Source organism: Pyrgilauda ruficollis, unplaced genomic scaffold (assembly GCF_017590135.1).
Source record: "Pyrgilauda ruficollis isolate IOZ18807 unplaced genomic scaffold, ASM1759013v1 scaffold17, whole genome shotgun sequence".
Taxonomy (NCBI): domain Eukaryota; kingdom Metazoa; phylum Chordata; class Aves; order Passeriformes; family Passeridae; genus Pyrgilauda; species Pyrgilauda ruficollis.
In genome coordinates this window covers 6134436-6159806 of record NW_024515875.1, presented here as the reverse complement: position 1 = coordinate 6159806, position 25371 = coordinate 6134436, and the positions used below count along the sequence as shown (strand labels likewise).

The 25371-nt window shown below is 41.1% G+C and overlaps 1 protein-coding gene across 14 annotated transcripts in view; it reads left to right on the top strand.

Annotated features, from left to right (window-relative positions):
* Window positions 1-25371, top strand: part of ZBTB20 (zinc finger and BTB domain containing 20) — a 474871-nt gene that overhangs the window by 274459 nt on the left and 175041 nt on the right. Inside the window, exon 1 of one of the 14 annotated variants that reach the window (XM_041463813.1) lies at window positions 11396-11552. The exons of the other annotated variants lie outside the window; for them this stretch is intronic. The gene's annotated coding sequence lies outside the window, so the exon portion shown is untranslated. Of the gene's footprint in view, window positions 1-11395; window positions 11553-25371 lie in introns of those variants that run through there. 14 annotated transcript variants of the gene reach the window in all.

Genomic DNA, 25371 nt, shown 5'->3' with positions numbered 1-25371 from the left:
CCATGGACAAATGTTTCCTTCTGACTTCTGGAGTTGCATCCACACTTTTGCATGAGCAATATTCTAGATTTCTTTGTACAAACAAGATGGGTACACATCAGTCAGTCCCAAGGCTGGCAGCATAAATTCACAGAAAATGAAATTTGATCTTAAAAGCTGTAAAATGCAAGGGGAAAGAAACCACATTTGAAAAAGTTTTTAGATCTATTTTAAAGATTACCATTCTGGACTTGTAATATGAGCATGTAGCAGGTGTTCATTAAGCAATGCATTTAATATCTGAAATGAATTTATGGACTTGTTTGGCTTTTGTTTTTCCTTGTCCAGCAATAGAATCCAGTACCAAACTTATATCCTGCATTTCTGTCACCATGCCTTTTCCAATTCTGTTTCTGCTCCATCCCATTTACTCATTTCTCTCAGCTATTTTCCTTAATTTGTCACTATATGTCTAGCTTGTTTCCAAGAGACACAGATCTCCATGTGTTTAATGCAGGCTTTTTGCTCTTCTATAAGTGACATAGTTCTTGTCCACTTCTCATGTATTCAGGCCTGGTGTTAGGCCAGACCCACTGTTCTTCAGAACTGGATGAGTGGTGCTCACTGTAGCCACTTGGCTGCTGAGCATACACTTGGCCTCCTACTTAATTTTTCTCCACCAAAGGCTGATGGAATTCCTGGAGTTCCTGGGCTTGCACCCTGCTCCAAGCATTAGCTAAGGATGACTGTTTCCCACTCCACACTAACCTGGTCTTGTTTGCTATACTTCTCCCTTCCAGTCATGAAGTGCAAAATAAGGTTAAGATTCCCAGCTTAGCCAAGAGCAGTCTGCAGTGCCAGGCCAGGTGCCCGAGGGAAGCACGGCTTCCTTCAAGCTCACAAACCAGCTGGGGATCAGAGCAGTGAAGCCTGGCAGGGCTCAGTCCAGAGAGGAAAGGCAAATGCAGGGTGTCTGTAGAGTGAGCCAGACATGGTCATTACAGTCTGACATGGAAGATTGTCCCAGGAAAAACAGTTAAAACAGGAGTAAATATAGCTTAATATTTTAGGAGTGGTGGAGGAAACAATGGACATTCTTCATTAGTAGACTGCAGCCTCATTAAAATGTAGGGATTCTTTCTGAATGGATGTGTAAATCTTGGCCTGGGCAGGCTGTCTTCTTCCCTGTTTTTTAATGTATTCACCAAATGTGTGAGAAAGTAAAACTGCACAATGAGCAGCATTTCCTCCCTGCAAACTTGCAGTGCACCAGCTATGAGAGAAAATGGGTTCCTGGGGATATGCATCTTTTATACTCTTTTCTAACTAGCACTATATCATTACATCTTCAGTCAATAAAAGTATGTGTCTTTAATATATATATTTACTCATGTACATATATATCATTCCAGTAACTAGCTGTGGAAAGGAGGGAAAACAGTTATAAAAACAAGAATTCTGAACAACAAACAAGCTTAGTGTACAACTAAAGGAAACTTTGAAGAAACAGACCTTCATGAAGGAATAGCACTGTTGGAACCATATGTTTTCCATGTACCAGGAGACTGTTTTAATAGTTTACAAATGTATTTAGCCACAGAAGGTCTAAAATTAGTCAATGTTTTAAAGGGCTAAAGATTGACACAAGTCATTCCAGTTAGTGAAGGACTTATTTTCATCCACATCAAGTGAATAAACTTATATAACTGAGCAGTTGTTTATGGAGGACTGGTGTTCTGTCGCTGCTGATTAGAGCTGTACAAAACTTTGCTGCTAACTTGTAGTACTCATTTGTTTCAAGCATTGTGTCTTGTGGGAAATATGGTGGCCTAGACCACAAGTAACTCAAGTTCTGTCCCTGCTCTGCTGCTGCTATGCTCCATGGTCTAGAACAAGGTGCTCCTCCACACTGTAGTGGTTTTACCCTCATAAAATCGGAAATCCCTTTGTAAACTATTTTGAGAACTGCTGATGAAAGATGCTGTCCATGAGCTTTGCCAGTCTTTTCTCCCACAGTTTGTTTGAGTTTAGTAGCCTCAAGTGAAACTCAGGTGAGTCTTCAGGGCCTCCAGGGTTTGCACTGAAGTTGTAGAAAACCTTGTATACAGCATGTTTTCACTTTAACAGCTCCAGGGTTACTCCGAGCCAGGCTCCCCATCGTTAACAGGGCTTGCGAACCTCAGGAAATCCTTCATCTGATCTGAATTATGAATTGGCAAGGAAATCAACATCTTCTGCTGAGCAGCAGAGATTTTATGAGGCTGTGCAACAGTCTCCACAAAAGCTTAGTTCTATTTCAGCTGTGCTCCAACACCAGCTCTGCTCTGCTGCACACCCTGTGCATTCTGCTCTTCATCCTTAGATGAACTTCATCCCAGATGGGGCTTCATCCTTGATTGACTGTACTGTGTATGACCACAACTGAGGCACGTGTACTGATGTCACTGTGTTCTGTGACAGCACACACCTCTGCTGAGCTGGAGGCTGCTCTGGGTTCCTGCCTCCATGATACCATGTCCTCAAATGAAACAGAGGTTACCTTTTCAATCCAGCTGGGCATCTTCCTCATCACAACAGCTCTTTTCATTGTGGTTTGAGCCACTCAGAGACAAAACTTAAGTCACAGAGCTACCTGGCAGTGTCAGTCATTGAAGAGTGTTCAAGCATGCTTTTCTGTTAGTTCTGTAGTGGCTCTCTATGCTCACTTGATGGGTTTTCATCCCAATGGCTCTTCTACAGGGTTTCAAGTCTGTAAAGAACTCATCTCTATTCTATACACACATTGGTGGGAGCAAGCTTAAAAAAAAGATGTACCTAGAAGAAAGGAGGAAAGGGGACTTGATCCTCAACAGGTCCAGTACTTTACCAGAAATCTGGACAGGATTTCCATCTTTTTCCCCCCCAGGGTGATAATGCAGTAGTGCAAAGAAACCTGAAAACAGAAAAATCTTACTGGATTTTCTGCGTTACTGAAAATCCTCTTCAGATCTTTTATTTTTAAAATGGTCAAAATGTACATAAGAAAAGGAGCTATATTAGCTCCTTTAATAAAGTATTCCTTTCATTCTCTGTCAAAAATGGTCACATGCTAAACATCGAACAAAAAAATTTGAAATGTTAAAGGAATAAAACTCTTCAGGGAATAAATTATTTTTACAACTGGCCAATATAAAATAATACAGTACAAGTCTCTTAAAGTAGTAATTGATAAAGGAATAAAGCTGCTAAAAGAGTATATTTTTCATTCGCTGGAGCTAACTGTATAATAGCACTCATAGCTGTATTTAATCTCTGGGGGCCTACAGAACAAGCACAAAAATGAACTTAACTTAAAATCGACGAGTGATCTTTCATGAGATCTGTGCTACCTGCTGCCTGCTGGCAACAGCCATGTTACTGCAGCAAGCCTACTCCATCAGCCCCACTGTACTTTGCCTTTCAGAGTCTTTTTTTATCTGTATGTTAAGTAGGTAATTCCCAAGACATCCCTTTTAAGTGAAAAATAATTACTCTTCCAGCCTGACAGTCAGGGAAACTGAGATACAGAGAGGATGAAGCCTTTGCCTGGGGTCAGGCTGGTTTGTTCTACCATGTAATATGGCTGTAAATGGGACTCAATCCTTCTACAGAATGCTGATTGAAAACATGCTAGAATAAAAATTTGAAATTGTGGTTTTACTGGATACTGCAGATCGGGAACATGACTGTGCTGGACCCAGGTCCTTCAGTTTCCTACCGTGCACACTTAAATCCCAGTATAGAAATCAAGTACCAGTTTTATATTAGTGTCTGGTTGATTAAAGATTAATCCTTACATTATATTATAGAGCTATGTGAGTGGGCTTCAAAGGCTGACCTCACAGGGGCAAAAAAAGAGCATCCCAAGAGGGAGAAAATTCCCCCACTGTGTGATTCTTGTTTGCCTTTGAAACAGGCCTGTCCCATGAATTTCTTAGATTTTCGTTAAGGAAAAGAAGATAAATTTTTCTTTAGGTAGATACATGCAGAGATTCTTGGTGGAAGAAAATGGAGAGAGAGTGGGGACTTGGAAGAATGCATACAAATGGCATTTCATTTATCCTTCTGCTGTCTTGGTGGGTCTTGGAGAGGCCAAGTGATCTCTAGCTTGTGCAGGCTTCACCCAAGTGACGTTCCCTCCCCAGAGTCTCTTCCTGTTTTTCCATCCACTGCTCAGACTGTCTGTCCCAGCAGAACTGCTTCATTCTTCTTGAGATCAGTCACACTGAAACAACTGAATAGAATTAGAGTTTTTAACTGTGTATGTCAGCTAGTTTGGGTTTGCTTTTCTCCTATCACCCATGAGCTCATTTTCCATTAATTTAATCAGAAGTAAGACCAAGGGCTTTTTATCTAAATAGTCTTAAATTTCGCATGTATTTTAAAACTGAATCATTCTTTATGTTAAAGTCATGAAGCTACCTTCTTTTCATAGCACTTCCTTATAAAGCTATTAACCTCATTGTATGAAATTTTAATGACATTTGAAATTTTGAAATGTATCTACATTTTATAGAATTTCTGGGTTTTGGTTCCCTAAGAAAGGAAATATCTGACTTCCTTATTTTCTTATATTGTTTACTGTGTTTAGTTCTAGGGGAGAATATGCCAGAAACTTTGATGAGTGGGTAAAAACAGTTGATTTGCCTGTGTAAATTTCTACCCTATGCATACCCTGTGCCCTTGCATCATATTGCCTAGTCTGTTTATTGTAAACAGACTGTATCAATTCATGAATAGTAGCATACTTTTATCAAAGCAGAGATAGTTTCCCTTTATAATCCCCAGAACCAGACAGAAATTTCTCTCACTAATTATTTTAGGATAGAAATTATTATTCTTTGAGACCTGGTGGATGAAATTAAAAAAAAAAAAATAAAAAGGCAGCTAGAAAAAAGAAAAAGCTTCAGAGCTTCAGTCTTTTTCCTAATGGTGGTTTTAAGCATACAGAAAGAAGTGAGGAGAGTAAGAAAAAGAATAAATTGCAGTATTCCTAACTTATCAAATAATACATTTTTTTTCTGCCTCACTTTAAAAAGACCCAAAAGAATGTTGTTTAAACTTGGCTTATTTTGTAGATACCCTTGAGAGTCTGCTAATAAATGAAGTGCCAAACAAGTTAGTTCTGTAGTTTCAAAGTGGTACATACATAACATATGTAGACAGAATATCACTTGTGCCTGAACCTCACTATTTTTCTGTTGAGCTCTGTCTCCATTTTCATGGAAACCAACCACTGATTGACAGTAATGCTGTGAACTTCCACTTATTAGCTAATGCTAACTTTTCTTGAAAATAGGAGCTGAGTGTAGCATTATGGAATATTCATGGAACAAAATTCCAGAGAGAGAGGTCTCAGGGTCAGGAGGAGGGAGGGAATGAGAGACAGATGCCAGATTGCCTGTAGAGAGTCCAAGCATGTGTTTTTGTTTGTAGCAATGATGCACATGCCTTTTGCGGGTGCAGTTATTGCTTTTGCCTTTGAAAGTTTTACTATAAATCTGTTTCTCAATCTCCCTTCATTTTTGACCCAAATTAACCTCTTCTCTATACAGTTCTGTTACTTAACCGCAGTTCCACTTGGGAATATCCATGCACCACCATGCTCCAGGTGTTCTCCCCTGAATTTTAGAGATCGCTCTGAATTCAAATCTGTTTCTGATCAGGTTTAATCCATTAGTCTTTCTGTCTTTTCATGATCTTCATGCACTGGATTTTATCCCTCACTGAGTCATTGCAATGAACAACACTACGAGTGAAAAAAGTAATTTGCCCTTTATTTTTGGTCTCTGCCTACCATGCAGCTTTAAGCAAAGGCATATAATCTGTAAGCAGATGAAAACTGAGACCTAAAGTATTTGAATATCCGTTTAACATATCGTGACACTTTCCTTTTAATCTATCAAATGCTTAAAAATCTGAATTCTCTTGTTCTAGCAATAAGCTTGTCTTATTTGAGTGACACTTCAGGTCTAATGAAGCTGACTGCAGGTGACTCACTGCTAACTGTGCAACAGATGTGGGGTGAAAGCTTTTAGCAGCCATGCACTTCCAAGTGGGAATTCCCTGCCTGTAGTATTTGTGACATTGATACTGTGCTATTTTCCCGTGTCAGACTCAGGCTTTATTGTGGACCTGACAGGTTCAAAGTCACAGAAGCTACTTCTTGTCATAGAGTGTTTCAGAGAAAAGGCATTTAATAGTGTATTAGCATTTGTTAGTTTTATTTAGGAAATGGAGAAAAAATTGCATCTGAGTATTCTTGTACTCCTGGGGAGCTTTCAACCCTCAGAGCATTTCCTAACCTTGCCCTCGTCCCTAGGCTGGGGTGCTGACAAACGTGCTGCAGCTTACTAGGGGAAGAGATTGCAGTTCAATTCAACTGCCGTATCTGGATGAACAGAATATGTACTGGTTTGAAATGTTGTTAAAGTTACCATAAAAAAGCTAAGTATCAGAATATAGATTCATATCATCTTGTGTGCACGGTCAGGAATTTTCCATCACCTCGTCTTCTGGAAAGAGAATCTTTCAATAGCTCAGGAGGTTTTTTTTGGGAGACACAGCGTGCTGCCTGCGAGTCTCCCCAGATGCTCTGGGGAAGCTTCTCCTTTGGTGTGTATCCTGCAATTTGCAGGACTGATGCTGGGAGAGAAAGAGCCGTGCAACAGCTCACAAATGTAAGCCTTGAGGTGCTAGGGAAGTCAAGGAGGGGCAGACGGGTTGGCACAGTTTCATGGTTTCTGGTGGGCTGCCCACAGTGGTTTGAAGTAATTGTAGTCTGCATCACTTCTGTCACAGCTGAGTGGTAGACTTCATCCCATGTGGGATGCAACCAGCTAAATGGGGTTGGTCACTTGGGGTAGCTGTTGAGTGTGGATGCCCACTGTCCTAAAGAGACTATGAGCTTAGTGGATTCCAGCCAAGAGCTCTCTGCAATACTGTTTATCAAGAAAGCCATACTTCTGAGCCACAGGTGTGTATCTGGGCCCTCAGAAGTCATTGAAATGCATATATATGTATTTTTATTTTATTATATATAGGGCAAAGTTGCCTGAAGCCTGTGTATTAGTTAATAACCCCCTCCAGGTTACCGTCTCTAATCTTGTAATGAAATTGAGTTAATAAATCCAAGATATTATTAAATAAAGTAAGTATTTAATATTGCTTGTCCTCTTTGAATCCAAGTTGCAATACAACAGAATTTCATTTTATAAATAACACCTTTCGTGCTAGCACCACAGGGCATGATTCAAAAGAATCTAAATAGAACATGAATGCTGTAATCAAATGCAGACCCCAGGAAGGCAGATTAAAAAGGCATGTTGCTGGTTAGCACAGCAGACAGGGTAAGTATAGCAGGTCACAGCAGAAAAGCTAGTTACAAAAACAAGGGCACAATCAAATGAAAATTGTTTTCTTGCCCACTCCAAACCATGACTGACTGCTTCTGTGTCCGTGACCCATTTTTGTAAATAAAGGAAGATTTTGAGAGGCTGTTACATTTTAATTGCTTTGTACCAAACAAGAAAACAACAACAACAAAAAAAAATTCTCAACTCTGTGTTTGCTTGGAGGACAGCAGGAGAATATCTATTTATAGGTAGAGACACTACAGCTGGAGAAGACTTTTCCACTAGGTTTATTTCATCTCTGTTTATCTCATCTGTTAGCACCCACTGCCAAAGGCTGTGTGTCTCCTGCTATATAGAGGGACAGAGAGCAGAGGGAGAAGGTGCAGGGCAGTGCCATGAAGCTTGCCTTGCAAAGGGCAATACTTGCATCCTGCAAGCGTTCAGTGCTGAGGCAGAAGCAAAGCAGACGGGTCTCCAAAGCCCATGAAGCCCAGGGTCCAGAGGCAGCCCTGCCCTGGTAACATCCCCCTGCAGCGCTGCCTGGCCCTCATGGCCACGCTGTCTTCCTGTCTTTCTTCCTTGAGGGTGTCACAAAGGTGGAGCAGAGGTTAATGGAGCAAAGAGAAGAATTAACCTCCATGTGCTTATCTGCAGCTGCTCCCAGGGTTTGGTTGTAGCATGGCCTTTGTCTAAGCACAGAGCTTTAGCTCGTGGAGGGATGCAGGGAGGGGAGGAGAGAAAAGTCAGGGTCTCCAAGCACTCTCCTTCCTCTGCTGGGGTTCTTCTCTCTTTCTTTGCTGAGACGGGGAAAGCATCACCCTTTTTGAGGCCTGTCCTCTCTATACTGGTACAAGGCAGGAAGAGAAACCCTTAGGGGTTATTGTGTTTATTGTATTCTCTGTGTGCACACAGGTACAATTGCTGCAAAACACATTTGGTGTTCTAGTTCAATGACTAACAGCCAAGACAGGGGAAGGAATAAAACCCTGGTGATTTTATTTGTATGTAAGTGTGTATGTACAGATGTACATCCACAAATGTATACATTTATATTTGTGTGCGCAACATGGTTGCAAATATTAAAAAATATTATATAGAAGAAGCTTGTGTTATAACTAGGTACCACCTCCAAGACTCCCAGTTATTTCCATATAGGAAATATGGAAATTCCCAAGAAAAAGGAAAGTCAGTACAGTTAGCTCACTGAGCTACTTAAAGAATTAAAGTGTTTTGATAGGCAGTCTATTAATTTACTTTAACAGGTAGAATCAAACTAGCCTAATGCAAATAATGAGTCACAAAAACTAGTCTGCAAACAGCATAGTGAAAAGAAAAAAAAATTATAAATTAACCTTCCAGAGTGGTCTGCTGTACTCAAGGTAAATGAAATATTTAGTGGTGGCAGTAGCAAAAAATGAAATATGAGATCTTGCATCCCAAGTTATTAGTGACCTGTTAAAAGACAGTCTGAGAAGTGCCTTTACCAAATTAAAATTTTGAAAAAGGGCACAAATGGGAAATGTCAAAATAAAATATCTGAAGAAAATTATTTTTTGTCCTCCTGGCTCTTATTATTTTGCAGTTCTGAGGCTGTGGCCACTGTTAATGCTAGTGAAGCAAGAATGGCACAATTCAGTCTTCTGAAGTCTGTAATGGAAATAGTCTACACTGACAGGCAGACAGTTGGAATTTGCTGAGAATTTGATCATAATTGCATGATCTGTTCACTGCATGTGTTTTTTTGTTTAGTCTAATTTTTAGAAACTTCATGGGTTTTGTTTTTTTTTAATAGAAGATTTCATTTGGTTCTCTGTTCCGTGTTTACAGTACAGCCATCCTTAATGCTTAATGATACTAAATAATAAGAATGCCAGAGTGCTTAATTTAATGTCTGCTATTGATCTCTGGACTGTTTAGCAAATGTCTTACTAAACACAGAGGGCCATATACTGCCCCCACTTCCATCTATGTAAATGTCTAAAGTATTGGGAACCTAAGGTCAGTTGATCAGCCTCCTAATTGTATTTCCTGCTTAGAAATGTTAGAGGTTTTCCTCATCACAGGCAGGAATTATTTTTTAAATTCTGTTCCATTATTCTTTGTGTGCCTCTCTGCTCTCTGAGCACTCAGCTCTCTGGACACCTCTCACTAATAAGGTTTCACTTGCAAGAGCTCGCATTTGTCTCAGTTTTCTTCAGTATTTCTGGCAATGCTGCTAAACATAAAGGTAGTGAGAGAAGCGAATGCTGAGCTGATTTGTAAATGAGCAAAGCATTTCTTAGTGAGGTCAGATCAGCTGATAGCTTCTCTCTGTCACCCACCGCCCTTCCAGGCCAAGGCCCTCTTTGGTATCAGCTCTTATGAGCTGGATGGTCAGATTGACAATTTGCCAATTCATCTGGTGAGATCAATGAGACTCCCGTTTTTCCCACAGCTCTCCCAGTGCTATGTCACTGATGTCACTTCTGCTGCTCTGTCTCAAGAAATCTCTTGGAAATGCCTTTTTCTTTTATTTTATTAAGATCACCATGGTATTGTAGAACTACAAATGCTTTAACAGTCTCTTCTCCTAAAGACCTGAGCCTGAAGAAGCTGTGATTGACTATAAATTTTGCATTAAAGGCTCTTGGCTTTTATTTTCAGCCATACTTCAATCTTAAACTTGTCTCTGCCTTACCCACCTGCATTGTAGACTGACTGTTGCTAGCAGAATCTATGACAGCATTTCTTTGCCAGCAAGAACACACAGATGTAAAACTAATTAGTTAAAAAAAACATATTTTCATTTGTGTCTTGTGAATACAGTAATCCTCAAGAATTCAACAGATTAGGAATTTTTTAAGGACTTGATAAGCTGAATTTTGTGGTGGGCACTAGATTCTTTCAGCACTGCATCTCTTTCTCAAATGGTGAAGTACCCTAGAACAGAAGTGCAGGTTGAGATTGCCAAGCCATTTTCAGTTATCTCATGGTCTTTCAGTCTTTTGTCCCACTTTTCCTCTCAAGTAGGTCCTCACCTGCTGTACTCTGCTTTCCTAGTCATGACCCAAAAGCCAGCACTACCAAGCACTTCAGTTCCCATCAGCAATCTGTGATCTTTTACTGAGGCAGGTTTAATAAACTTGCTAATAATGACTTGTAGCATACTGGTTTCTCTTAGGCTCGGGCCATCCCCCATTCTAGGTCTCCAAATGTGCTTGATAAATTATTTGAATTACTCTTTCAATTGCCATCTGTAGTTCCTCATAAAGAGACTGCTATTTGCTGTGCGTTGTGCCAAATCACGCAATAGTTTTTTGCAAAGCCAGGGACTGTACTGAAATCACCAAACTCGTGTCACTTGTGAGCTGCAGTGCAATAACAAGTTAGCTTTAAGTAGGTTACAGTTGCAGTCTTGTGAGATGAGAATGAAGGCCTTGGAACTCTGATCTGTAAATCTCAAAAATTATGGGGAAGTACGAGAGAAGAGAATTTCATGTACCTCAAGTTTTTTTAATACACATGTAAAATTATTATTATAAATATGAATCATAAAACGAATAAAATGTCAGTGTTATGCATAAATAAGTATAGAAACATATGCATACAGATCTACACTTACACATACATATGTTGTGACCTTCTCCTCCTTCCCCTTGCCTTGAACTTCCTCCTTGAATGTGTCCTAATGGTGGAGTGGCAATCATCAGTTCTAAAGAAATGTAGTGCTGTGTGAAACCTTGGAATAGTGACGTCTGTTGAATGTGGACAGTTTTGTTTGTCTACTGGGAAATCGCATGAACTTCCCAATTTTCTTTTTTTTCAAGTTTGCATTGCCCTCCTCCTCCCCACCCAAGGGAGGGTAGCTTCAGGAGAAATGGCTGCTTTCTTGCTTTCTGGTGTGGTGTAAAGTTTTCCGTCGAGAGACAATAATGTACATTCCTCTGGCAGGACGGGATGGATTTTTTTGTTTCTCTTGCTGTTGTTTATTTATAAGACATTTCCTCTTGCTTAGTGGAAGTTTGATCGTAAGAGGCTCCAGTGATTTTCCTTCCCACCTCTCCCCTCCCTAATTTCTCTGCCTCGGCACTCGCTCTGGAACAGAGCGAACTCAAAAAGCCCATCGGCGCAGGGCGCGCTTCGCAGCCAAGCCCTGCCACTCTCCAGAGACTGTGAGGTGATTCTCCTTCGTCACTGCTTGGACCAGGAACCACAGCCCTGGTGAGTGGTGAGCTCCCAGAATTTGATGTGTCAAGGCTTCTATTCTCGGGGCCGCTGCGGCGAAGCAGGAAATAAAGGTTGTTTTTTGTTGTTTTTTTTGTTTGGGTTATTTTTTTTTTTTTGTTTTTTCCCTTTTTTTTTTTTTTTTTTGGTCTTGTTTTTTTTTTTTTTTTTTTTTTTTTTTTTTTTTTTTTTTTTTTTTTTTTTTTTTTTTCTTTTTGAAATACCAAAACAGAATCAGCGACAAGCGCAGAAGGAATACGAGCTTGGAGCGCAGCGGCTGCCGAGCCGAGCCGAGCCGAGCCGAGCCGAGCCGAGCGGGGGCAGCCCGGCGGAGCGGGGGGCCGCGCCGCCCCGGTGTCCCCCCGGCCACCAGCGGGGGTCAGGGCGGGCAGCGCGGCCGGGCTGCGGCGGGGGGCGGTCCGGCCGGTCGGGGGGAGTGGGGTGTGTGAGGGGGAATGTTAATCCTTCGCTTGGAGTTTCTGTCTGGCAAGTTTTCGTGCCTCTGTGTTCTGAGCATTTACATTATGCTCTGAATACCTGATTGCCCAGCCAAGCAGAAAAGAAACTCTACAGTGGATGCATAGTAAAAGAAAATGCTTCTGTGGAAACCACCTCTGGGAATAGGAAGAACTAGTTGTTTTATAGGCTGCTGGTCCATTTGAGGGAGCGGGAAAGGTTGGATTTTTTTTTTTTTCCCTCTTTTTTAACTCTCTCGCTTCCCTTCTGTTATCTTTGTGTCTGTACGGGGAACTGAGAGTCAGGAAAACAAATGTACTTTGTAGAACTTCATATACAAAATCTTGGATGCCAAAGAACTGAGTGTCTCAGCCAACATCAAGGTACTTGGAATTATTTTCAGCTGTTGAATAGGGAAGATAAAGCTTAGAAAGCTGCTGTGATTTGCTCACGGCTGCATGGGAAAGGCAAGGAAAAAATAAATAAATAAAAAGGAGTAGGATGAGCACCTCTAGCTCCAGGCCCAGATTGTCTCCTTTTGTCCTCTCCTGCCCTGCTGAACATATCACTTCTGTTAATATTTTTCTGCTGTAATGCTTAAGAAGGCCCGGGCAATGCGTGGGCTGTTCCATTCATCCCTCATCATCTTCCATATTATCTGACTTGAAGAAATGAATCATTTCTTGACTAACATTTTCTACTTCTAACAAAGTAGACATATAAGAAACAGAGGGTAGCAGTCAAAATATTTGTATTTTGAGTTATTATCCTCTCTTTGAAACATGTCCCTGGCAAAAGACCAAGATCTTTAATGGAATCAACATATCTCACACAGGGTATTAACTAGGCAGCATTCTTCTCACCCTTCTCTTGCTTTTGAGTAGCATTTATTCAGCAGGTGATTCAAGAAGCTTGTCTCTGTGACACGCAGGGAGCCAGCCCCTCTTTGGCTACTGCTGGTCACCTGTGACATACAGAGAGCTCCAGACAGCTCTTCCCTGGTTGCGTGCCCATTCTAAGTCCTAAGAGCTCTACACAGAGGCTGGTGGTGAGCAGTCCTCCGCTGGGCTTGTCAGATGCTTTGACTGACTTCAGAACTGAGCTCAGTGTCAAGTCACGTCCAGCCCATATTAAGGTACTTGCTAATTTTTATGACCAGTAAGTAATGTAGAATTTGGTAGCTTTACTCCCTGGCAATTTTTTGCAAATGCTTTTGTTGGTTTTGATCCATGTGGGGTTGTCAGTCCCTCCCCCTCCTTCAGTTTCAGCCTCAAGTTTTACTAAGCCTGAAAACTTCAAGTGGAAGACAGAAAGAACCTCAGAGTTCCATCTGGTTTATGCATTAGAACCGTAAAGAGCTGAGAACTCCTCCTTTTTCATGTACAAACTCCCAGGTTGACTGCAGACGATTTTCAGTGCCGTGCAGCAAGGGTTAGCTGTTTCTCTTCATTCCCTGGTGCTGCAGACCTCTCTCTGAACTTAAACTAAATCACCAGCTCTCAACAAAACCCGCAATTAAGTTGGCTGATCCCCGCAGTAAAGAGTATTACATACACATAGAAATAACCTTTACATACATCAAAGCCTCAATCCAAATGGTCCCAGCTTTTTACTAAATTGATGTTAAGATCCCAACTTGGCTGTTGCATCACCTTTCTGCAGTGTACTCAAAGCAGCTGACAGATCAGAACATCCCAAACTTTCAGGCAGTTCACATCACAGATAGAAACATAATGGATTTTTTTTTCTGTTCTCTGAATGGGCTATACTGAACGCCCACACACACTTTTGGGTCTGATCTTTGAAGCTTATCTCTGATTTACTTTCTCCCTCCAGGCAGGGTAAGTCTGAAAGACATAAGTACTTCTGAAATGGAAAGTTCTCAAAGCACAGTGCTAAATGTCTGAAACTTCAAATTTCTGCCTGTATAACACTTGTTCTCTGGATATACTGAAGTCAAGGGCTGTCACTGTGGCATCTTTCACCAAGAAGGAAAAACAATGTTTAATCTCTTATTTTAAGAGTCTCTGTGTTACTCCAAACATCTCCATGTTTAAATTATTTCATTAATTTATTTATTTCCAAATCTCTCTGGTAGCAAAGGAACTTGTCTTTGCTGGTATTTATTTATAGCAATGTGGAAAAATTCATCAGTCTTTCTTATTATGGTGTAAGCTGCTTATTGACGGTAGGCCAAGGTTATAATGGTTTGTCTATGGTCTAAAATCATTAGGGTGAAAATCTGCAATTTCAAATCATATTCTAACCGTCTGTTTAAACACTTTAGGATGGCAAGATGATAAATTGTCTCATTAGTAGTGGCTCCTTTATCTACTGTGTAATAGTTTATCATAGTTGCTTTTAAAAAAAATGAAAATTAGTACTTAAGGTCATTCTTTTATACATTCACTGTTTGCTTCTAGCAGTAGCCATTTTAGTTACAGCATCCCTTCCAACTAGTAATCTCAAAGTGCTCTGCACACACTGCCAAGTTAAACCTCTCTCTTTTACCTGTAGATAAAGTTATCTTCCTTTGCCTGATGCAAGCAAGGAGAAAATTGTATTCTTTCCCTCGTGTTCAAACCACCAGTTTATGCTTTTGGGGAAGAGAATATATATTTATATAGTAGAATGAGAATTACTGTTTTCTGCACAACAATTTTTTGACGTGATATGCTTGTTGTTCTGTGAGTGTTAACTGCATCAGACAAGAACAAAGCACAGAAAAAGATGTAATGATAAAGGTAGGCAGATTCATAGGTACTGGGATGCTTCAGAAGTACAAGAATTTAAGCAGTATCCAGAGACAATTTTTGCAATAAAGGTACATAAAAGCAACTGCCTTGTTTTGAGTACATTTCCCGTTTTAAGGTATTCTCAATTCGTTTTCTTATTTTTTATTGTAAGCCTTTCTTTTCCAAGCTGAACAACAGCTTGTTTTCCTGGGTAACAACATTGAAACAACACTAATTTGCCTTCCCGTAATTCAGAAAAGAAAGTGAAACTTGATTTTGAATTAAGTCATATGATGAGGAAAGTTAGGAAACTGAAAGGGATTGCAAGTTACTGAGGTAAAGAAACCACTAACCACAGATATCTAATTATCAGATAAAGAAATAACAAGGTTTATGAATTATGAGATGAAGGGGTTTTCTTCCTGTCGTGGGCTGAGAAGGGGAATGCAGGGGTAACATAATGAGAATGGAGAGAAATGGAAAAGGCTTTAGGAGACTTGAATCTGTATCTCAGCTGCATCATTATTACCTTTACCTCTGTCTATTTTTCAATTACCCATCTGAAAAGTGGAATTTTTTTTTTCCCCACCCTCACAGGACTACTGATCAGGTTTAGCCAGGCTCAGGCATGCTGAAAAAATAAAAGTGTCTGTAAATACAGCATGTAGATCCCCCCACATTGCTGCCATGCTTGTTTTTTCATCTTTGCAAGCTTCAAGTTCCTGGAACCAAGGCAAGTTCCAGAGCTAGCATGGGTCTGTGCTGCTGGCAAAACAAAGCAGGTGCAAATTATGGTGGAAATGAAATAGCTGGTGCTTGGAGGCAGTGGAGTGCCCAGTTCACCTCAGGGTATATGTCTGCGTTCACAAAACATGGCTATCACGCATACCCTGATTCATTAGAAGTGTTATCCGGCAAACAAGAAGCCTAATCATATTTTAGTGGGAACATTCTTATGATAAACCCAGCTTTAGTGAAACTCTGTGTATAGTGCAATTTCTTCTGGCCGTGTATATTACACAGTGAAGAAAAGCTACCCCGCTGCGTATCAGAAGGCTGTAATTTCATTTAGGGGTTCTATTGACATCATAAACTGCAAGAGCAGAGCTCAAGTGGCTATTTAAGTCATAGGAACTTCAGAGGGAAATTACTGCCTGGCAGCAACCGGCCCTCCCCACACGGGCCCCCATGAACGCGCTTCATGTTTTCATCCCTCTGCCTATAAATAATAAATCTCTTCAGTAGCTTCGCAAGAGAGCATTTCCAAAATGCTGGCGCTATCTGCCACCCTCCCTGGCAGCGGTGCCGGGAAGGAGAGGGAGCCCGGCCAGGGTGGGAGATGCCCGCGGACAGGCGATGCTCCGCTCCAGCTCCGCGGGCACCGCCGGCCGCGAGCAGCCAGAGCCGCACACACCCGTGTCCTCTGGCCAGCCTGCTTGCTGCCATCGTAGCTGACATAGCTGACCTTTCCCACTGCTGAGCTGGAGATATTCTGTGCCACCTGCGATCCACAAGGCTTCAGCACATCTGTTTGTTCCCCGCCTCGCTGGAATTGCTGCCCGCAGCCCCGGGGCAGCGCCGCTGCTGGGGGAGCAGAGCCGGAGAGGGGATGGGTGACAGGAGAGGGCTTGGCACTGCCCCACGAAAGCGGGGCTGACCTTCCCCGTGGTGGGCCCTGATGCACCTGAGTGGGGAAAAAAAATCCCCCCTTTTTATTTTAGCATTTAAATAATGCACAGGCAGCAGTCACGTTGATAAAAGTTCATCTATTTCATGCATATGGACTTATTTCAAGAGAAGAGTGAAGTCGGGAACCATTTGCTTTTTATCAGGAAAGCAAGGTTAACCATTCATTAGAGCTTTTCAGGAAACCTCAAATTTAAGCCAGGCACTGGAAAAAACTTTCAGTAGGACAATGGATAAGTTTTGTGTGCCATAGATACCCAGTGTAGGCATATTAGTTTGTCTGTCTGAAAACCAGTGCATCTCAACTTCATATACATGTTTCATTTCCCTTCTTTTCATCCTTTTTACTAGATAGTAGTAAAGAACTGTTTTTGTACCCAGTGTTTTCAAGACCTTGGGGTACCAGATAGGTGTTAAATGACCAGTGGGAACAGAATTAATATTTACGTGTTTTCTCTGTACTGGTTTGTCCCTTCTTACATTTCATTTAACAGAATCATGGTTTAAAATGCTAAATTTTAATAAGTGTTCAGTTATAATATTAATATCTCCATTCTTTATAAAGGAAACTTCATTTTGCTTTTGAACCTAGCTTTTTTTCCCTGGAAAAGCAATTAAATCATTACCTGTACTTCTTAAATGTCACCATCTTCTGATTCCTGAGAACATGGTACAGCTTAAGGGAAACAGGAGCTTTGAAATTAAATAAACAAGGTTTATATAGTTATCAGACATGGCAGTCTGCAGTAGCAGGGGAGACTTTCTGCTCTGGAGGTAAGCTGTTCACACTTGCATTTAATCTGATTTTGAGCACTAGTGAGTCTGGGTAGGCAGTTATCCTGCAGAATATGCTTTCAGTGTTCTCCATGAGTCTGCAAAAGCAGCTTACACGTATGCACACATTGCAAACAAAAGCGAATTTTGAACTCCACGTTGGTGGCTCTGGGGGTAGGGTTGCAGGTATCAGTTGCATCTGTGCTCTTTCTGCTGCTGTCCTGAGAGGCTCTAGCCAGGTCTTTTTGTGCCATTCCTCACCCCCTTCCCTTTGCTTTAGGGACTTCTGAAACTTGTTATGACTGGAGTTACCATGCTGGCTGTGTGCATGCTCCAAGTAAGAAAAAAAAAATGAAGTCCACAAACTGTGGATAACAGCAGATCCCACAGTACAGTGAAATCAAAATAGGATGTTGTATGCCAAGACACAAAGTTCTCATGGTCCTTATCTCCATATGAAATAACTGGAAGTGGTTACAGTTTCCTTCATTTAGTATAACTGAATGTATTGAGGGCTGAGTATCTTCAGAGAGATATGAACTGCCTGATGGCATGCATCCTAATTTCAGAACGTGGTGTCCTGGCATGAAGATAGCATAGCCTATTGTCCCACCGAGTCTCGAGTGCCTGAAATCTAAAGCTATGTTACTATGTTGGTGTCTGTCCAACAAAGATGTGTGTTCTACTTGTACCATGTGGAAAAATGAATAAAATATCTAAAGTTAAAAAACAATTCATAAACACCATATGCACATACATACTGCATGCACAACTTCTCTTTGAAAATATTACAATGGGACACCCTTCCAGATTCTGGTTGTAAAAGACTGTAACAATTTCTTCTACAGGTTTTTAGTCAAAAAAAATACTGCAACAGTCTGTTTTCTTTCAAATCAGCAAAAGTATAGTAGAATAGAAACTGTTCTTTAAAATGAAATATCGATCTGTCTCTCTAACATACAGTTCTTCTAAAACTGCCACCCTCTTAACTTCCAGGTGCCAAAAACTAATTCACACTTGGGGATGCTGAGGCAGAAGCTGGTGAGGTGACTAATCTAACACCATGTCCTGATGGAGCCCATCTGGCTCTGAGCTGCCTGCCATAGCTGCTGTGATCAGCTCTCCAGAAGGGCTCCTGCAGCCTGTATGTGGTGTGTGAGTGGAGGGCTCTGCAGGTCCCCACTAATGTTGTGGGTTGCAGCTCACTGTTGGGACCCAGAGCCTTCAGAGCAGCGATACCTGGCCCTAGAGCAGAGTAGGGGCTGGCTGGTCTCAGCTCTGAAGCACCAGACTTATTGTTGCATGTATCTTCTGGGGAAGGCATAATAATTTCTGCTGAATGTCTGGCTCTACCAAAAAACAAACAAACAAACAAACAAACAAAAACACCAAAAAACCCCAAACAAACAAAAAAACCCCCTCCAAACAAACAAAAAAACACAGAGAGAGGCTTGAGTGCTCTTCTAGTTCCATCTCCTGTTTGGTATAGAGCAAGACTATCATTTGTTTTGCTGGCATCCTGCTGCAGTGTCTTTGTAAAACTGGAGAGAAGCTGTGGCACTGGGTTAGAAATGAGATGGATGACATTGCTGCAGCAGGGCAAGAGCAGAAAATATCTGACATGCTTTTTCTTCCCAACCCTAAGATCTGCATCTGGATTTTATATTAGATAGGATTGGTGAGGAAAATTGTAGTTGGCAAATCCTACCTTTTAATGACTTAAAATGACCTGTGATGTATTAGGCTCAGCAGTGTCACTCTGTAGCATGTAGTGTGAGGTTTCTTTTCTGCTTCTACTAGAATGAGGGGTGCTGATGGTACCACTTCATCCCTATTGCTGCTTTCAGTGTGTGGTACCCTGCCATGCAGCTACAGCTGGTTTTGCTTTAAAAATATTAGTAGTCGGTCTGATATTATGTCAGTGGGGCTTGCTGCTCTGTAAAATGACTGCTCTGTAGAGCAAAGACACAAGTACAAGGGCAAGCTGAGTCATTGGCTGTATTTGGATGTTTCCACATACTTTTGTGGGGAAAAGATGTATACCTGACAGTAGGAAGGCTAATTCTTCTCTGTCAGTCAGTGCAAGGCAGAAGGTTTAGTGAGAAGAGATCAGATGGGCTTGAATGAATTTTGTAATTCTGAACGTATCTAGGAAATAGAACTGAATGATGTATAGAGAACTTCTCTGTCAGTGTGGAAAATTAGAGATTTGAACAAGATGAGTTTAATACTGAAATGAAATGAGAAGAAGTTTATGATTAATAGGGTCTGGCAGAGACAGCATACTTATATATAATTTTGGAGACCTAGGAAATGATCCTTGGGTAGATGTGGGTCTGGGGGCTTAAGAGAAAAGGGGAGGAGTGGGCCCACAGGGAACCAGAATTGTTTAATCTCTTTTCAATGAAAGACCCAAAATTTTGCCATAGCAGGCATAAAATGGAAGAGGCAAATCTTCTATTTCAGAAACTCAGAGCATCTTTTAAAATACTTTAGAAGGTTGAAAAGATAAATTAGAATGAATTATGTGTCGAGCTAAAACAGGATTTCAGTTCATCTCATCTTTATTCCTGCTTCTGAAGCAACTGCCATCAATTGTTTCAGGGCAAGACATTTTCCTTCTGGATACTTTCCTTCCAACTGAGCAGTACTGAATGCTGGACTAGGAAGTGAGGTTTGCTTACCCCTGTGACAATAAACCTGTGTCCTGAAAAATCAGTTTGTTATAGTCATTCATAAATGGCAAGATAGGCAGATAGACAAAATTTGTCTTGTCTTGGCTACAGATGCAGCTCATAATCATTAAAATTACTCATTGGCCTGTGAGGAAAACATAAAGAAAATTATTTTGTGGAAAACTAACAGAAAAGGGTAAGATTCACAGCTTACTCATTATCTTCATTCTAGGCAAACAATTATCTGTTTTATTATGCAATAAGGGACTTCAGAAATTTGGGTTGTATTCTCCCACCAAGACATGGTGAGGTTCTATATATTTTACCTTGTACACTCTTATCTTGAAATTTTCCTTCAGAGTGAGAATTATTTCTCCTGTGAGCACCTTTATATTTTTTCCCTGTGTAAGAGAAAAGCCATGTTCCCATCCATACTGATGTTTTCTGACTTACAATTGTCCATGTAAAGTCAGCAAACATGGAATCATTACGTCTAATGCAGATTTTGTGATAAACAAGTTTTATTAGAAATGGGGAAAGTGCAGCTGTGGTCTTTGCCTGTCTTTCTCCACAGTCTCATCCTAGTGCTCTTCCTTTTAGGTGGCACTCCCACATTAACTTGTGTATGACCCGAACAGCTGTTTGTGATCTATCATCTGTCTCCTGAAATATGATGGAGAGACTTACAAATTATACTAATTGTGGTGTCCACATCCCCTCTTCATTAAAAGTTGAAAATTGCTGTTCAAATATTTCATAATCAAAAATTAATCCCAGTCTACCTGTTCCAAATCATATATTACACCCTCTGGGAATGAATCCCAAATCCCCATTACAATTTGGATGCTCTCTCCTCTGGGTATTGATTACAAATTCTGGTTATTGTTCACATACTTTGTCATAGGGGGAATTAATCTCAAGTTCCCGTCTACTGTTCTGGGACTGAAAGCTATCTATAATTAAGATTTTTCTATTAAATGGATATTGACAATGAGCTTTTTCGTCTACATTTTTGGGGTTATCTTCTGGCAAGGAAACTCCGTCTGAGCTCGTGGAGAAGTCCTTCATGCTGAGTATTCTGAACACCAATTTTCATGCCACTGGGGATGCAGATGTTTTGCAGGAGCCGGTGGCATAACTGGACTGTTCTCCTAATGTTGATGTCGGGTGAGGAGATGCAAACATTTTCACAAGGGCTCAGCAGAGTGGAGCAAATAAACAGATGAATAAACCCAGAAGAGTTGCGTCAGAAATGTAGAGGAAGATGCCAGCATGCAATTGTGAAGTGCTCTACAATTGCAAACCTTACAAAATCATAACAATCTTAGATATGTAGAAGGGAGGAATAATTTGTTCTCCTTTTCAGCAGTGGATAGAATAAGAATTAAAATACTGTGGTGAAAGGTAGCAGTATAAAAATACCAGAGAGACAATGTCTTTTTGATAGGTGAATCTGTGTTCCATCTGATTAGTTTCAGCAACTTTGACTACAAAACTAACTGCTGTTATTTCCACATAGATTCAGTTATTTTCCATAGAATGATGAAAAGCACATAGAAAAAAAAGAAAAGAAGTCTTCAGTTCCATAGCTGTGTCTGTCTTTGTTTCTTCATGGGCAGAAAATGGCACCAGAACAGCCCTGTTTTTCAGGGAATCTGGACTCTGGACATAGGTTTTGGTGTTTCAGACCCACGGCTGCTGCTAATAGACATGGTGTTTCCAGTGGCAACAGTTGTCTCATGCATTCTTTCACACTTCAGAAAAGATCCCCGTTTCCTTTTTTCCCTCTCTTCTTTAGCAGTGGGCAGCCCTGCAACCTTTTGATCGTACCGACTTTGTACATTACATGACTGAACTCAGCTACGCCAAACATCCTTTTAGAAAATTTGACATTTGTGCCATTTGAAAAATGGGAGGGAGAGAGAAGGAGAGAGGGGGAAGAATGAATCCTGGCGGCTTCCTCCTGCCCTTTTGATTAAGAGTGCAGTAAGTCAGCAGAAGAGGTGGGACTTCTAACAAGGAGGCGGAGGTGTAAGCTGGTTGTGATCTGTGATGTATGCACAGGCATACACAAAGAGGAAAGGAAAGAAAAAGACAGAAGACAGACAGTCAGAAATTACTACCAGAAATTAAATAATTGATGTAAAGTTTATGGTGGCAATCAAAGAGATAAGATGAAACAAAGGAAAATGTCCTTTGGTACTATCCTAAAACTGGTGAGGGAGGTTCGACTTAGGAACTTCCAAGGGCCTAATAATTTTAAATTTGTAACACATTTGTTTCTATTCACTACTTTGCAACTGCTGTTTTCTGTGCACATTGTATTCGTTTTTTTCTGTTCTATGATAAATTTTGTGCAATCATTAATAATTCCAGTTTTTCTAAATTTTTGCCTACCTCAGCTATTCCCGTCTTCTAGATGGTGCAGAGTTTATGGAACTGGAACATCTGTTCATATGTTGGCATGCAAAGGGAACAGGGACGAGGCTTATTATGCATTCTATTGTTTGCAGATGAAGGCAGGGCTTTGCATAAGTTCATAGCAGCTTCATAGCTTGGGCACTTGGGCTTCTCTGTGTGCTTCGGACATCATCCCAGTCAACGCTCAACTTCAGTCTTCAGACTGAAGCTCATCTCTGCTGAGGTACATGAAGGCTTTTGTAAAAGGGAAGTGCTGAGGTTTTTTACATCTTCCTTCAGTTCAATCAGTGCTGGCCTTTGCTGAAGATGTGATACTCAACAGATTGAAAACTGGGTTAGTGTTTTGTGATAGCTCCTCAGCTATTATTTTTTAAAAAGAGAGGGGAAGAAAGGAGAAAGGAAAAGTGCTATGTGAGGAGAAATAACAGGCCAGAATGGGCAGTAATGTTAGACAGGGTCTTTAAATGTCCTGACGAAAGAGTACCAACTGTTTTAAAGTAAGTTTGCAATGATGTGTAAAATAGTTCTCTGTGTGAAAATCCATATTGATTTTCTTTTGCTTTGTTTGTATAGAAATTGTTCTCAGAATAGAAAGGCTTTGACATTTTGCCTTCTCCTGTGCTTAATAAGTAATTTGTGTTGTCCCCTCCTTCACACACATGTGCTCTGTCTTCTCCCTGGCTGTTGGCAAAGGATGGCTACTTGCTGCTTCATCCAGATTAATGGAAAATGGTGTTGGAGACCCTGCTACAACTCTGGTGGTCATGGGATCTGTGGTGGGAGAGAGGGAGGATATGCTGGGTCCTTGGGTGGTGACAAGAGCGATTAACACAAATGGCTGATACAGTTAATTGCCAGATGAGCTGGAGATTGCCCCTGGAGTCCTTGCAGTTGTTTCCACTTGGCTTCACACACAGAAAGGCAGCTTTGTTTTTTGATTTTTTTTTTTCCTTTGGCAAAGGTTGCCACAAATAACCTGACTGGTAAGATGATGTGAAAACAAGCACCTCTTGAACACTGCACATGTTAGTCCCTGTTCTTATGGTAAGATTTTGTAGATGCTGTGGTGAGCAAAGCCTCATGTGGTCAGAGATAGAGGGAATTTAGGAGAACAGTTTTCAGTGAAGAACATTGACTTTTCTGCAGCAATAATCGTAGAATCATAGAATGGTTTGGGTTTGAAGGTATCTTTAGATCATCTAATTCCAGCACTTCTGCCATGGGCAGGGACACCTTCTACTGCACCCAGCCTGGTTTTGAATGCTTTCAGGGATGGCCTGTCCACAACATCTCTGGGCAACCTGTGCCACTGCCTTACCAGCCTCATCACAGAGAATTCTTCCTCATATCCAATTTAAATCTATGTTCTCTCAGGTTAAGGCCATTACTCTTTGCCCTATTACTTCATGCCCTTATAAAAAGTCCCTCACCATCTTTTTTGTCAGCCCCATTTAGGTACCAGAAGGATGCTCTGAGGTCTCCACAGAGCTTCCTCTTCTCTGGGCTGAATGACCCCAGCTATCTCAGTCTTCCATCACGGAAGTGCTCCAGCCCTCTGAGCATCTTCATGGTCCTCCTCTTAACTTGTTCCAGTGGAGTAGAAAAACACAGAGTCTTGCTGCTTGGCTTTTCTTAAAGCACTCCCTTTGCTTGTCAGGGTGCTGTCAGCTTGCCCAGATTTTCCTGCAGCAGGCCTGGCTGTTGTGGTGGCACCAGCTTCCATTTCCCAGTCACTGGTGTCTTCTGAGGTGTGCTGTGAGCACACCTCTTCTGAGGTCACGCTGTGCTTCTGAGGCGGGAGGAGGCAGCCAGCGAGGAGCTGGGAATGTTGGTGCTCACCCCACTTGCTGCCATTGCATTGAAAACAAATCCTACAGGACTGCTATGGGGCAGTGGGGGCAGTAGAGCCTTGCAGGAATCAGTAACTGTGGGAAAGAGGGAGAAAATGGCTCATGGTTTTCTGGAGAGGGACTCACTGAAGCTGTATTTTTAACATGGTTGGGTATAAATGACCCATTTTTACCTCTGCATACATCATCTGCATCATCCCTTCACTTCCTTCCTCTTTAAGTGATGTGTTATGCATAGATTTGTCATTTACACTCCAACTGCATTTTGCATTATTACATTTTAATGATATTTGAAGTTCTTGCATACATATTTGAGTTCCTGATATAAATGAAGAAAGAGAAATAATCAGCATACTTGGTTTATCTGATGGCATAAAAATGTTCTATCATAACTTTGGCAATTTCTTGAGTAAGATCAAGCACAAGATCAAATACTAAGAGAGGATCCAAGTACATCTGTCTATCTCAATGTCTGTAAAGTTAGGGTTGTTCGAAGTCAACAGCACAATTTTGCAGTTTGGCACCATGTGTACCTCAGATCAAAAAATATTTAACCAACTCTCCCCCTTAAGTTTTGTAACTTGTGGTTTAGGTTAAAATGAAACAGAGGTCTGAGCGATCCTTGACTCTCACTGTTTTTTTGTAAGTGAACATCTCACTTACAGACAAAGCATATTGGCTTTGTTTGAGGATGCTCTGCGTGATCCAGAGGGTCTAACCTCCTCCATCCCGTATCTCATGCCGACTTACAATCTGTTATAATCTATTAGGAATCTTGAGGCTTGAGGGCAGAATTTTGTGTAGGGATAAAAGATGCTTTCATGTTGGTGCTATGGGATATATTTTTTTTTTTTTAAATTCTTTCTCTCATTCTCCCTTTCATGAAAATTCATTAATCTGTGACATTTAAAGACTCTGTCTGAGAGGTGTCTGGAGCAGCGGCCGGCTGCATACATCAATAGTTTCTCAGAGTCTGGCACTCTGTCAATATTTGGGGGCCTCAGTAACAGCACTTAAATGCACTGCCTGCCTGCCATCATGCTCTTAGCGCGCCCGTAAGAGTCTGAATGTGGGGATATTAGCACGACGAGTCCTTTCACAACTGGCAGCACTTTAGAGACAAACTGCTTGGTAGGTATCTCTCCTCTTCCCTCCCCTCCTGTTTTCTGGCATGTCTGCTTTGTTTATCTGATGTGATTTATGTATTTACACACAAATA